General features: G+C 38.4%; 1 protein-coding gene across 5 annotated transcripts in view; it reads right to left on the bottom strand.

The window, feature by feature from the left end:
* Positions 1-14,833, bottom strand: part of zmp:0000001168 (signal-induced proliferation-associated 1-like protein 2) — a 40,648-nt gene extending 25,815 nt beyond the window's left edge. For 2 of the 5 annotated variants that reach the window (XR_006251310.1, XM_043243729.1), the window contains exons 1-2: positions 14,611-14,832; positions 14,127-14,472 (exon numbers count right to left, since the gene is read on the bottom strand). The gene's annotated coding sequence lies outside the window, so the exon portion shown is untranslated. Of the gene's footprint in view, positions 1-2,590; positions 2,812-13,836; positions 13,935-14,126; positions 14,473-14,610 lie in introns of those variants that run through there. The other 3 variants (XM_043243727.1, XM_043243726.1, XM_043243728.1) reach the window with 3 other exon arrangements.
* Positions 14,834-15,047: the final 214 nt, after the last annotated feature.

Here is a 15,047-nt window from a genome sequence, read left to right on the forward strand (position 1 = left end):
CAATGTTATATGCACGCTCTACATGTGGCATTGTGATCGAGTAGGTAATACCCGACACACACGCTCATCTAACAAATCAAGCACATTTGTCTCGCGACAAGGGAGAAAATAATCGGCCAATCTAAACGCCAGCGCAAACATGCGAAAGGTAGAACACTTTTCATTTTCATACACTTCCTTTGTGTCGAAAATAGCATAGAGACTACGGCGTACATCAGACCACATCCACCCAGCTGACCTGCACAATAGCTGCTCTGCTCGCAGGAGGAGGGGGCTTCCTGCGAACTTTGCCAATACATCGGAAAGTACTCATAAAATCTGTAACGATGTTTGCCAAGTTTTTTAAGTCCAGGTTGCAGGATTTTTGCCTCGCTGTGTGCTCCTTGCACACGCCCTCTTTCAGGATCTCTAGCTCTGCGTTCTTGAGGAAAGGAGGAGAGCGAGATTCATGTCACGGACGCATGCCTGATAACAGTCTTTTACCCACAACAAAATTTGAATTAATATGGCGCCCGTTGTGAAAATGGTGAAAATAAAAGACTATGGCAAGCAGTATGGCATTTTAAAGTCACCGGTGTTCTTTTTTTCAATTTAAAATCATGACAGCATTTGTAAAAAGCCTATTTAAAACTCCCTTATTGAGCTATTACTAGTAAAAACTCCAAATACAGAAGTCTAACTCAATCACAGTGGAAACATATACACTTTACTTTCACAGTAAAAAATCTAAATCATGACATGATGACTTTTGAACGTAGTAACAACTCATCACTTCTGTTATAAAGCTCTGCAACTAAATTTTTACTCCTCATCAAATGCAAAACAAACCGTTCGCTCGTCTCTTTAGACATGGATGCCGACATCTAGCCAGCGTATTCAACCTTCCTCCATCTGTCCAAAAGACTACAGCACAGTCTATACTTTGAGCTGCCTCCCAGAGATAGAGAGAGCTCTTTGAAAATCAGCGTTAATGCTCTGCGACCGCTTTAACTCGTTCTTGGCCTCGTCCGCTGCCCCAACACTTTCCCGCCTGGCCTTTTATAAAAGCCCCAATAAATATTCATGAGGTGCAATTAGCATAATGAGTTGCCTGTGAATGGAAAGCTGTACGACGCTATTCTGACTAGTAAGAATTACTATCGCAGAAGTCTTTAATTACATTTTTGCTAGCAATAATGAATTTGATTATACTGCATTACACCAAAATGCTTAAAAATGCTAGGTACACTTTTATTCTAACCGTAATAATCGGAGATATCTGTAACTTTAAATTGACAAGCACTAGACAAAATGAAATGAACAGAGTGGGCCTATAGAATTGCAATCTAGTCATATTGAATTACAGACATCTACAAGCTGGATTTTTCATCATTAGACAGCTCTTAAAATAGACTTGTGAAAACTCAAAATCTCTAAAATTAAAAAAAGGAAGTCAACTGAGACATTGAAATATTCTGATAACCGGATTCTGCGTATCAGCCCATTCAAACGTGATGCATTTTTATCTTCATCAGTTTAACACATCCGTGCTTCACCAAACCCTCAGAAGGAAAGGTACAAAAGCTGTCTCTGGGGTGTTGTTTTGGTACCTCAAAGTGTATATATTGAAATGTTACTGCCCCACTGGTAGCTTTTGTACCTTTATTTCTTAGAGTGTAGCATGCTAACCAAACGATATTTCATTATGAATAAAAATCAAACATGCCTACGACAAACTGCTGAATCCCTTCTCAAACTCGCGTTACAGATTTCCAAATCTGCACTAGCAGTCAGAGCAGTGACGACCGATAACGCTGCAAGCTTTAGGATGAACTGGCTTGCCGCTGAAGACACTGAAAGAATGTGTTGGCGTTTCGGTCAGATGCAAAAAGCGCCGAGTATTTGAGAAAAACATAAATCTGAATATCTGTCATGAATGAAGCCATCTGGCATTCGCAAAAGCCATTATTATGCAATGAACTACAAAAGTTCGTTAGGCTAAAAAACCACGGTCCGTTTCTCCCTTTACAATTTAGAGACTATGCAGTTAAAGATTAGCAAGTCCTTTTGAGTTTTAGCCATTGATTTGGACCTGTTTCATTGCAACTTTCAGCATTAGGTTGAAAGCACAGGCCTCCTCGTGTTTCCAACATTTAATCAATGCATGGCTCCACACGCATCTACAAGATGTCTGGGCTAAACCCGAATATCCACTGACCCCAGAACCGCCCTGAGTGGGTCATGTCTTTCTTCCTCCGCATCGTTTTTGTGCTGATGTGCCGTTTCTTTCCTATGAGCATCCATGCAATAAATTGCAACCGAGCGTCGCTTGAAAAAGAGGACAGCGCGGATGCGGTTGATAATCTGCTCGCCTCCGACTCATCAACGCTTAAACAAATCTCTTTACGAGAAAACGAGCGTTTACGAGCATTACGGCAACAAAGGCTGCTCGCGCTGAACAGACGACGATATGAATCATCTCGGCGATGCCAACCGGAACAGGACGAAGTCACCGAACGAACAAAGAAGCGAACGGCACGTCCTTTACGCTCACTTACAGGATTGCATCAGTGTCGCTCGCGTTAAAACGGCGTTCTCGAATCAAACTCACCGACAACAAAGCGATGTCTGACAGCTGTCTGGTCTCTTCCTCTCCCCGTTTCCCCCCCACCACCACCCTCCTTGGGTAATTCAGTCGGCGTGTTTTAGGCTAAATCGTAAGCACGACGAATATGTCGTTTTTGCACAGCGACTTCCTGTGCTTTGCAACCTCGAGAACAGGTGCAGTGGTGCAGCGAGCCCTTCCGACGCGCGCGCCAGCCGAGCTCCGATACGCAAACACTGCGGTGATGTATTTTAAAGGTGAACGACGAGGATTTGACGGTTTCATCTCTCTCTCTCTCTCTCTCTCTCTCTCTCTCTCTCTCTCTCTCTCTCTCTCTCTCTCTCTCTCGCTCGCTCTCACACACACACACACACACACACACCCGGTTCAGCGAGTGTCCTGATCTTATTTCACACTCTCCTCTCTTGAAAGACACGGGTTTTCTGCTTAGTGCAGATTTGGGGGCAAAATATGCGCACTGAGCAGATGCGGCAGACTCGACTACCTCTGCCTCGTTGTAAAGGCAGATATAATAGTCCGCTGGCTCGGAGGGCGACTGCACGTGCAGTCGGTCAGCTGCTCAAACGAACGAGGATTGAACAGAATCTGGAGTGCTCTACGTGCTCATTTTACTGTGCATTTAACACATTTGGTTATTTACGCACTGCCTGTTTCCTCTTTCTGGTACGGGATATTACTGAGACCCCATTCTCAGCCCGCTCATTCAAGTTTCAGTTTCACTTCCACTTTTCTTAAATTTGATCAAAAATGATCAGCACGGCTTTTTGTTGCTACGATCATTTCGTATATTTTCCCAATGCTTGACTTACATTTAAATAAACACACTGCAAATACACATGCAGGCTAATTAATGCATTGTTCGACATTTTATATCGTTGATTTGGGCCTTGTGATTATTTGGGTGTTGATAAAACCGCACAGCTATTCAGAAAACATTATTTATATTTACATATAAAGCTAACAGTGTTTTTATGCACGTCACATTACGTTTTGCTTGTGTGTTTGTGGATATGCTGAACTTTCCGTGGAGACTACTGAAAGGCTTTTTGTCGTTTATGTTTACAGAAAACATTTAGGATGCATTATCAAGCATCATAAATATTTGATAGCGTCAACATGATTAGCCTCTCTGCTTTCTCTTACCTGTTTTCAGAGTCAGGTGCATCACCTGCTAATGTGTTTTTTTATGTTTTGAGTGCGTGCATTATTAATTGGTAACTAAAACGAAAAAGTTTTACCATGTTTCTCATACCCCCAGCTATAGCAGTCAAACCTTTCATATATGCAAAAAGTTGTTTTAATTGATGCGGTCCATTGCTATTTAACGGTGTGCATTTCTTTTTCTGTCAAAAACATCACTTATACAAGAAGAGAGAAAGGTATTTTAAATTAAGGAAACATAATCTAGCTATTTAATGTGTAACCTACAGCATATTTATGAATTTTCAATCTTCTCATGAATGTGCGTGCAAAATAAAACCAAAAACGCGTGCTATAGATGCGAAAAAATAGATAGATAGATAGATAGATAGATAGATAGATAGATAGATAGATAGATAGATAGATAGATAGATAGATAGATAGATAGATAGATAGATAGATAGATAGATAGATAGATAGATCTGTATGATACGTGATTGGTAGGATTAGACTTGTAGGGTAGATGCGTATCATATGCACGCGCATTGTGCACGAGCACGTGAGTGTCAACGTCCACTTCTCAACGAGTTCTCGTTTTTATTTGGCGTACTTTATGTGACTGAAATGTAAGCATTTGCATTCATACGCAGATATCGGAGCATCTATTGAGCAGGAGGAACGGTTTAAGAATGGTTCAGAACAACAAGTTATGTTGTAGGGACAAAACATGCTGAAGAAGTCGCACTTTCAGAAATATAATGTACGTACTGGCACATACGCAAGCATAAACATAAATAAGTATCACAGCATAGTATGTTCATTTATGCATTTATTATTATTATTATGTCAAAACTAAAGCATCTCTTAGATGCACTTGGTTAACCTGATCTTTAATACAAAAACAGTTTTTGTATGCATCTACCCTGTTTAGTATGTGCAGATTAATGAACAGTGTTGGGCAGTACTATACAGTTAACTAGTGGTGTAACTAATTCCTACAAATAAAATGTCATTAATATTATTAGTTACCATCCCTAAACAGCTCTTTACAGTTGCATTTAAGCTCTCAATCCCTACTTCTATTGCTATTCATTGATTTTGTCAGAAAAAACAGATGATCTGAACATTGATTTCTAAATTGTTGCATTAGTCCATGGCTTACCCACCCACATGATACTGACTGCATTCGAAAACTAAACTATTATTTTGCTAAAACTCATCCTGAAATATAATCGTTCACGGGCAACAGAGAAATGATAGCTACAGTTAATAAAACACTTACTTAAATCGCCGTTGAGTGTTTGTAATAACTTCTGACTGTGATCCAACAGAAGAAATAGGTAGAAATAGGCAAGACTTTATTTTAAGGTGTCTTTGTTTCACACGTTACATGTACTCATGTATATAAATTATGCATAGTTACATGCATTTGTAGCCATATATCATGGCTTGAATACTTTATTAAACAACCCCCTTAATGTATTTCAACGAACCCAACAAAACAGTATTGATTTTGAATATTGCAACGACCCACAGGGGCCTATGCTAAACACTTAAACCCTATCAAGCTGCTATGTTGCACGGCTTGCTATGATGCCCAGTGTTTCTTACAGTGTTAAATTCCCTGTGTGCAGCGAGGGATTAAACAGTCAAAAGGCTTAAAAAGGTTTCATGCGCGAGGGCTCCGACATTGACCTCGCCGAATTCTGCTGCACTTAATAAACACATACGCAATAAATATGTATTACATAAATACTACTTAGATTGAAGAACGGCAGGAGAACGGCTTTACATGTTTCTCTCCTGCTGTAACCGTCACCCTTATTATAGGGTCTGCTTCCTGTTAGACAGGAAATGATGTGATGCCGGCTGACCTTTATGTATGCTGGGAGGATGAACCTCTCGAGTCATCCTGAATGAACAAGGTTCGGTGTTTAGCTTCTCTCTACTTTGTTTCCCAGTGACTTGCACAGCAGATTCCATAGATATACCTCATTTCTCCAATTAAATGAGAAAAATGCATACTTTGTATACCAAAAATGCTAAATAAGGCCCTGTTTATACCGTTGACATATCTTGCGTGATACAATCACAAGTGGTCAGCCGAGACAGATAGCAGTTATCGCACGCGTCTCAAATCGATCTCCTGTGATTATTAGGCTTTGGGTTTAGTTTAAGGGTGTCTCTGATATCTCAAATACAGTCCCCTTATGAAGAGAGATGAAACAATAATGTGACTTTTCAGATCTTCTTGGTTCTGCTCATCTTGTTTGACTTCCCCGTTACGTCACTGCAAGTTGATAACATCCTGAAAAAGCTCAGTGAATTATTTAGCACATATCGATGTTTATAAACTACTGATATGGCAGCGAGTCAAATAAAATCGATATTTACAGGCAGAGCTTTTGAAGGATGATGATTTCACTTGAATAGCTTCACCACTTTTGAACATTTGAAGCTGGTTTACAGAAGTTCACTAGTTTAATATTTTTTATTATTTAAATATTTTACTAAATATTAACGTCGCTGATCGTTTTGGTTAATGCACTTTATCTCATCAGAAACAAACAATAAATGATAGATTATATAGATATTATATATTATTTTTGAGTGCTGTGTAATTAGTTTGTTGTTTGAATAATGGCTATGCTTGTTATAATTAAACTTAAAATGTCTTTAAATTAAATTCAAATTCAGTCTTATTACAATATTTGGTCATAATATGGATAGCCCAAATGTTATGTGCGTAGATAATAAATCACATTAGGCTACAGATCAGACTGCAGTGGTTTGAGCAGAGACTGGAGCTCAATTACAGAGCGGTGCTTATTGACGGTGGCTCAAAAGCAAAAGGACGAGGATGTGAATGGTTTTTACAAGTTGCAGGAAAAATACAAGCACACTAGGCTACGCACGGTCACGAAAATGAAGTATACTGGGATGACAGACGGAAGGAAAATGCTGCAGAGAGAGCGTTTGATTGGTCAGAAGATTTCAACACAGGCTCATTGGAAATACACGGCTCTACGCACTTTTCTGCAACCCCGTAATGATCTACTTTTCAAAGTAAAAGCCCCGTTTAATACGTAACCATGGCGTGTTTGTATTAGGTTGGTACAGGGTTGTCATAATGCTGCTCGAGGTACGTATTGCGGCAGAATTCAAATATCCAGCGAGTGTGGTTAAAGATTAATGCTCTATCGTGTTGGAAATATCCCCAACACCGAGCCCAGAACTAAACCTACCGGATGGCGTTAACAAAAGCAAAAGCAGTGTGGAAACATATCCACTGACGCAGCCATGCATGCCGTTTTAACTTTCTTTTTAAATGCTGATTTGAGCTGTTCTGTCGACGCCGTATCATGTGAGCTACAGAGCAAACTAAATAAGAAGACTCATGAAGATGTACTTGTGTGTCAAGAGGCACGTATTTCCAATGAGCCTAGGTTGGAAGATTTGATGAGAAGCCGAAGTACGAGGTGACGTCCAAAAAATTGTGCTTCTATCTTCTAAATGCGAATTTTGTCACTGTTTGGCTTATAGATAACCTTAAGACTAATATATTGACACTAACAACCAAAAAATGTCATTTTAATTTTAGGGGGACTTGAAACAAAAGCAATAGCATTTTACCTGCAAGTAGCTTTTTTTTTAATTACACTTTCTGTGTAATCATGCAGTTAGGTGTAATATTGATGCAACTCGTAACAAGGACGCCTCAAAATAAAGCACGAATATGCTTTTAAGGTTTGACTACATTACAGTACACATTCAGTACAATTACACAAACGTCTTTTTCACGAGCGTCCTGAAATAGTGCATCAGTTCTGTCTCTTTCTCATTTCTCTGCACTTAGAGAGAAACCCGTATGTAAGGCCCCTAACGTGGTGCTAGTGCAAGGTCACCCCGGCGCTCAAAGCAAACCTATTTTTAGCGTATGACACCGAACACTAAATAAAAAATAAATGCCACTTTATGCTCAGTGTCAAAAAACGGCTGCTCGACAAAAATAGAAAAAGACTGACAACATAAACGTGTCCGTGAGAAAATGTTTTAAAGACCACATTCAGGACATGCTTAAAACATCACAGGGTTTTGCTTCACCTTCAATGCAAACTTCAAAAAAAGAAGAAAACCTCAAGCAGGAAGCTTACAGTTTGGTTCACGAGGGTGAAATGAAACAGTCTAGACAACGTTGCATATGTTTTCAAGTGAAAAATGTTCACAGACCTCATACTGGGGAGCTTAAAGGCACTTTTTTGGAGTTGTTGAACCTGTTGGCTGCATTTGAAACGGCAGGTGTTTCGTGAGTTGTGTGTTTGTGTGACACATGAAGAGGAAGAGGAACTTGCACGACGAAACAACACAAAGGGAATTAAGCTTGGCGACTTAAAAATGAACATTTTATTCTTCATGCAACCATTGTTTGGATGTTATCTATGTGTGAGTTCAGCTTCCTCTATCTGTATCTCCATTTCTGCATGTACATGCACAACTTTATCTGCGCTTATTATTACAAAATTAGCCCCTTTGGAGGCTGCATTTATATGAGCAAAAATATAGTCGAATAAATAAATAAATCTATAAATATTATTGCAATTCAAATGAACTGTTCTATGTAAATATATAGTATTATTTATTCTGAGATCGAAGCTGAATTTTCAGCATCATTACTCTAGTCTTCAGTGTCACACGATCCTTCAGAAATCATAGTAATATGCCGATTTACTGCTCAAGAAACATGTTTTGCCGAATGCTTTCCATTCAAGAGTCAGTGGTAAGTAAAATTAAAAGAAATTAATCATTTTACTGAGTAACGACGCTTTAAAATGTGACAGTGAAGTGACAGTAAAGACATTTATATTACAATACATTTGCATAGAAAAAAATACTGTTCTTTTAAACTTCAAAGAATCCTGAAAAATAAATGTATTGCCATTTTCATGTAAATATCAAGCAACAATCGTTTTAAACATTTATAATAAGATTCATTATTATAAACTGAGAATCAAAAACAAATGAATATGCGATCATGTGACACTGAAAACTGGAGTGATGATGCACAAAAAATCAGCTTTACATCGCAGGAATAAATTAGATTTTACAATAGTTCATAGTATAAAACCAGTACTTTAACATTTAAAAAATATAAATAATTATATATGCACAATATAAATAATATATATATTATATTCTATTATATATACTAAATAAATCACAATTTTCGTTATACTTTTATCAAATAAATGCAGCCGGGGTGAGCTAAAGGGGAAAAAAAAAAAATTCCAAACTGGTAGCATCAATATTTTATATTATTTTATCTGGGAATTAGTTTAATATGAAAACAGTTATGGTCTGTAGCATGTCCTCATTAATGTGTACGTATGCATTTATTTAAAAAATATCCAGAGAAGCGTTTTGCCCAAGTGGGCAGGAAGAAGGACCGTTCCAATGAAAGAGAGCGAAACACATTCACAAAAAAAAGATTGAGAGACCCCTTCCCTCCATCACTACATCCATTATACCTCTGTCACACTGTCCACTCTGTCCATACTGACGTGTCTGCACCTGCGTCTGCTCCAGAGCCTTTCAGCGCCCTCCATCTCCTACTTTACATTCTCCTCCCATTGCAACTGATATAAACATATACACCAAAATATAAAGATCCCTAATTGGGGGTTGGGGGAGGTTTTGAATGGAGAACATTCTGCGTTCAGTGAACAGTTCTTCCTTGACGTGAAGAACGTTTTAATATCCTAAAGAAGCGAACTGAAAGATTGCGTGAATGTTAAAGATCCTTTACAGAAGTGTTGGTGCTAAATATGCAACCTTCGTATTTCAAGGGTATGCCACTGTGAACGATCAAAGAACTGACAAATCTTAATATAGTATGGAGACATCTTTGTAATTTTGGTTGTATTTGTAAGCTACGAATACTACGAATGCTGAAAATAAAGCATCAGGTGTGAATTTACACACTTGTAGCTTATTAATATCAACTAGGCCATGCCGACATAGCTTGATGTGACCTTCCTAGAGAGTCTATTCTCATGACCTAATTAATATTAATGAGCCAGGGTGAGCTGAGCCCCGGGCTCGGTTCTTCTAATATCAGACTCAACTGATGTATCCACCAAACCATTAGGTTCAGGTTTCATACACTTGCTTGTTTCGAGGAGTTTAGAGCAGGGTTCCTCAAATCTTACCCTGGAGTTTAGCTCCAACCCTGAAAAAACTGGGATTTAGCTGTGATTTCCTAATGATCCTGAAGACACTGATTAGCCAGCTCAGGTGTGTTTGATTAGAGTTAGAGTTAAACTCTGCTGTGCATTGGACCTCCAGGGTGAGATTGGAGGAACCCTGGTTATTATTCGAAAGCAAATTAAAATGCTGTATCCTGTTTAACTCAAATGCTCAAGAGTCTCTCTCACGAATCTCAAAGATTTGATGAAATTTCTACTGCATACAAACACTTGATAAACATTACACACTCTTTAGTGTACGATATGTATCAAGGGGTTGTATAAAAATGCATAAAATCATTCTATATATCATTTAATCAAAATTCAGATTCTTTTCTAAATGTTAAATAAAGCAAAATTGTGTCTTTAATTACTTTTCAAGGATATGCATTCATTTAGAATATGTACTGTAATTTGAAACCTATGGCGATATGTAAAATGTTTAAATCTATTAAATATTATAACCCTGTTATTTAATCAATAGTCTCACCCATTGCCATGAATGATCTTGCATCTTATAATGTCTATGATTACACAAAATAAAGTTTTTTTTCTTTAGAAAAATGGAGGAAGAGGCTCTTAAATGAATAATTCAAAGAAAAAAAGAAGTACTTTGTGAAGTGATTTGGTGCTAATTTGTTATTGCACTAAATATTAAACAGATTGCATGAAAACAAATTAGTCATCAATTTGCCAAAAAGTAAAAGAGGTATGAATCACCATGAGATTGTGTTGAAATGTCTCTCTCACATCCTTGGCTTCAAGCGAGAGCTTCATATACATACACGTGCCACGTGCCAAAGCCTGCTTGTTGTGTCTGTTAGCGCATGGTTCTGTTTGCGTACGTCTTCTTAAATCACCCATATGGCCACAAAGTTTGCATGCAATTTGTTTGACTGCGCGAGCAAATTAGAACCTTTAGTAAATCACAGCCTAAACATGCTAAAACCATCCAGATGGAGTCTTTTGTGTGAAAAAAAAAAACTATGATGAAATTAGACTTTTTTTTACAGTAAAATACGTGTCTCCCCTCAGTCCCAGCAGCAGATACGACTGCACCCGGCACGTCCGATCAAACCAGCCTGCAGTTAAAAGCCTGGAGACTATTGAAAGGTCTCTTATCGGATCTCAGACCGACCAAAACGTCACTCAAACAATCAAGCGATTGTCAGACGGCCAGACGGAATTAAACAGAAATCTGCACAAACGTCTTCTTTGTGTACGAGTGCCCACAGTTGTGTGTGAGAGCGTTTTTTTTTTTCTTTTTCTTTCCTCACCGCAGAAGAAAAGTCACAGTGCTCTAACGGTTCCTTGACCGTTTATCATGTATTGTGATGTCTGCCATCATGTAACATACTGCAAGAATAGAGTCTTCAGACATGTTAAATGATATGAGCTGACACCGTTAAACACGCAGACAACACTCTGTCTGAATGAAAATGTGCTTTTTCTGCAAAATGCATTGGCTCGCATCAGCCAAAGATGTACATTTGATTAAAAAAGGCAGCTAATGGTTGGCATAATGGCAGTATACTATAACGCAGGCTATGAAATTATTAAAAGAGTTAGAACAGAGTTCGCACTTCTTTTATTTTTTTTACATTTTGTGTATAATATCTCTAGATTATCTCCAGTCAATTCCTTTAAAATGTAAATTCATTGCTCAGCCCCCAAACATTCTCAGTATAATAACAGTAATACAACTAGTGTCTCTAATTATCACCAAATAGTCTAACACTTCAAAGATGCATCACAACCAGTTGCAAAAATTCGAGTGCTTGATATGCTTATATGCACCAAAATAACCATAAAATAAGAGTTTGCAGCGCACACTAATGTTAATACATCAATGAAACACACAAATTATCTGTAACTTAAAGACATAGACACACAGCTTTCACACAGCTTTCTGACGGCACCCATCCACTTCCATTAGTTAGGAAGTAATGCAATTAAAAAACTAAATATCCATTTAAATAAACTAAATATAACCATACATTCATATATTAAGGATTGTGAACTTTTTGTACTCACATAAACTTATTTTTTAGAAGTATGTCAGTAGTGTGCAATTAAATGTAAAATTAAATAAATGTATGCTTGGTAGAATCAAGATTATGCTTTCCAGACAGTGTAGGATATTTTCGTGGCCTATCTAGTGATAATGGGATCCATCTCCCTCTCTAGCGCTTATGATATATGGAGCATTAGGACAAGCATCAACACAGCTTCCCATCATTTGGGTCGAAGCATTTAATATTTAAGTGTGCCATTTTAACATTACACTCTATATTTAGCCTCGCTTGCATGTTACAGCAGGTCAGAGGAAGATAAATGGAAGAAGAGAAAAAAAAACAGTGAATGTATTCATCCAGTTCATTCATTAAAAGAAGTCTCCTCATCCTCCTTAGCTCGCCGTTAAATGTCCGCACAAAGAAGCTTGCTCATCTTTGCCAAACCGATCATTACATTTTTTGTCGAGCTTTAAAATTGGTGCAAATTTTTGTGCATTTCTTCGCTCTTCTTTGATAGTGTTATCTCACACGGCAGTTGGTGTTCGTGGCATTAAGCTCAGAGTTTCTCACAGAAACTCGCAGCACTTTTATTGATTTTTGGCTCTTTGCTCCTTAGAAATGCTAAGATACATACTAATTTTGAGCGCTGCATGATCTTTTGCTGTATATTTCATCAGGAGCGATACTGTGTATGTGCGTGTTTTTATACATGAAGAGATAACACATACAATGGCAAAGTAATCTCGTGCATTTGTCTTTATTTGATATGAAATGTGTTTCTACTGAAAGAGACATAAACACTGTAATACTGACATACTGACAAAGTCTGAACCTTACAGACGATGCTATTCTTATTCAATATACGAATATTTAATTCATTGAATTTTCAGTTGATTTAATATCAATGATTTGTGTTTTTCAGTCTCTTTCTAAATGCTATATTCTGTGAAATGTTAGATTTACACGGCTGTTCGAATTCACGTAATGTAAAACAAAACTACATTTAAAAAATTTCAGTCATTTCTAACTAATATTGATTGATTGATTGATTCATTCAATGTAATGCATCATCTCATGTACTGCTTTTTTCTGTTTAGATAATTTCATAAATTATTGCAATTACACACGTCTTTCTGTAATTCTATAAAATAGTTAGGGTTTGGTTTAGAGATATGAGAGACTGTCTACGCAAAGGTATACTGAACTTAAATTATTGCCAGGTTTATATATTTTTATAAAAGTGCTTGTGTTACGATTTGGTGATAGCGTTAACAGATTTATAAGAACACTGTATATCTATAAAATGGTACAAATGTCATTATGTAAAAGTCTATAAAATGATTTCTGAATATTTTACATTTCTATATTCATGCTACATTTTACCTGCTTTCAGCTGTAGCTTCTTCTCAAACGTACAAAAATATATATTTTATATCTGTAATTGTTATCTATGAATATCTTCAATCTCTGTGTGTCAAAAATAAGGCAAGCTAATTGCATTTAACGCAACTAAATTGACGCTTAAGTACATCGAAATGGTACTTTTTACGCTTTTTTTTAGGAGCATCCTAATATACTGGGATATATCTGACGCAGGTTTACGAGCAATGATTTTCACCAGAGTCACACCAGGCCAAAACCAATCAAACGAACCCAGCAAGCGTGTGAGATAACTGAGCGGATGCGAACTGAGCGCATTATCGCACCACAGCCCAATAAATGCGTCAAGGTGCAAGACAACATTGTGCAGAACCGTACGTTACTGTCGGTTTCACAGGGTCAAGTGCTTGACGTCAAAAGCCGTGCAGCCGTACCCTTTGTTGTGCATGCTTACGTAAGATATCTCTGCTCTTCCTATTCTTATTCCACTCCCTCCGTTCTCATCTATTATCAACGTATCCCCAGAGCCTGGAGAGCGACCCTTCCCCCATCCTAAATGAGAGAGAGATTGATAGAGACACTACAGTGCATCTTGCATTTTCCTTGCCACCTTCAACACCAGCAGAAGCAGCAGCAGAAGCAGCAGAAGCAGCAGCGCTTGCGGAAATAACTTCAGTGCAAATCCTCGGTGCGAACTTCACAATCCTTTTTTTACACAAATTCTGTAAAACGTGAAATGCTTACCTCTTTAAACCGGGTTGTCTTCGCCCATTCCCTCGTATTCTTTGTCTCCACGTCCTCTGTCTGTCTTCATCTAGTGCACATCCTCAGCAAAGGTCTGCGGTGGTTTGGCGTGTGTGTGTGTGTGTGTGTGTGTGTGTGTGCGCGCATCTATGCGAATGCAAGCCAGTGATGACGTGCAGACATGTGAAGCTAGCAGAGCATGGTTTCAGCCTCAGACATCACTTCCTCTGCTTCACAATGTGTTTCCCTTTACTGTGTTGACACATCCTCTTCTCTGCCTCTCTCCGTTACTCGTGTCCTCTGCACAAACCGCACATGCAATGAAAAGGCAGAATGGCCTTGTGCACTGAAAAAATGGGGTAGAAAAAATATTCATTTAAGTCAGATGGCAATGAATTATACACACAAATAGTACTCCAATAATATATATATTTTTTACAGTGCATGGGTGGGTATGGCCAAGGCAAAAAAACACCGATCTTACCTTCCAGATTTCATCTCAGCTCCACATCCAGACCTCCGTGTCTTCTTCTCACGCCAGCGTTGCTGTGATGTCTCTGCTGGCTTTTTTGCTGCACACAGATGTATCACTAGAGAAATGCAATCCACCGTTGACAGCTTGCTGTAAGAAGCTCACATCCTGCCGTTCCTACAGGGGCAGGTTGAATTGTTCTCTGTCTTTTTCTGCCCCTCTAGCGTGCCGTCTTTAATACCCATTCACATCAAACTAAAGCCAGCCCCTTCCTCCGCCCCGCACTCGCTGCTGCTCTCCACCCCCTCCTGTCTTTTCTCTCCTTCACCCTCTTGCTTGGATATCTTTTGCCCTCTGGCTCCTCAGCCTCCTCCTCACTGTAGCTACAGTAATCCTTTTTCTAGCCTAATATATGGATGATTAGAGAGACTAGAGTCATATGGACTAGA

The sequence above is a fragment of the Puntigrus tetrazona genome, chromosome 7, assembly GCF_018831695.1.
Source record: "Puntigrus tetrazona isolate hp1 chromosome 7, ASM1883169v1, whole genome shotgun sequence".
Lineage (NCBI taxonomy): Eukaryota > Metazoa > Chordata > Actinopteri > Cypriniformes > Cyprinidae > Puntigrus > Puntigrus tetrazona.